A 793-nucleotide genomic window follows, 5' to 3' on the forward strand; every position below is an offset into this window, starting at 1 on the left:
GAAATGCATAAGTTTTTAATTAAAAAATTTAGATTAATTTTAACTTTTGTTGTTATTAATAATGCATATAGCTTCTGAAGCAGGGGCAAAACTAATTCAATGCTTTGATGGTCTTCATATCAGAGACCGTACTTACTCCATATAGAAAGAGGTTGTTTCTGTATGTGTTTTAACAGTTTTCTCTTACATGCTTCCTGCTCAAACTTGGTCAGGAGTTTTATAATAACTGTCAAAAATTAAATGAAGAAAAACAAGGTAAAGTGTTTGAGGTTTTTTTTAATTTCAGTTTTATTCAGTGAGGAAGTTAAAATGAATTATTTTTAAATTATTATAATATATTATTAATCAATTCTACTTGGGGGATGTGAATGTGTCTATGTCTGTGGGCATGTGGATCCCCAAAAAGTCAGATCCCTTGGAGCTAGAGCTACAGGTAATTGTGAGAAGTCCAGTATAGTTACTAGGAGCAAACTCATGTCTTCTGTAGGAATAGCTTATGCTCTTAACCACTGAGCCACCATTCCAGAACCCTCCCTCTCCCCATTCCATATTTCTTATACTTGATTTACGTTTCTTTGCTCTTATATTTTCTCACAGGTAGCATTGAGATACGATTAATTTTTTTCAGTGCCGCTTACAAAACAATTTCAACCCTTATTAGAGAGATTTCTTTTTGGAGCAAATTGTAATTAATACAAAGGCTGACAGATTTAGTCAGAGATCAGAGAATGATTAACTGTGGCATGTATAACTCTAAATGAATCCACTGTAACACAATGCCTTCTCACATGTC

The sequence above is a fragment of the Nannospalax galili genome, unplaced genomic scaffold, assembly GCF_000622305.1.
Source record: "Nannospalax galili isolate Female #2095 unplaced genomic scaffold, S.galili_v1.0 scaffold593, whole genome shotgun sequence".
NCBI lineage: Eukaryota > Metazoa > Chordata > Mammalia > Rodentia > Spalacidae > Nannospalax > Nannospalax galili.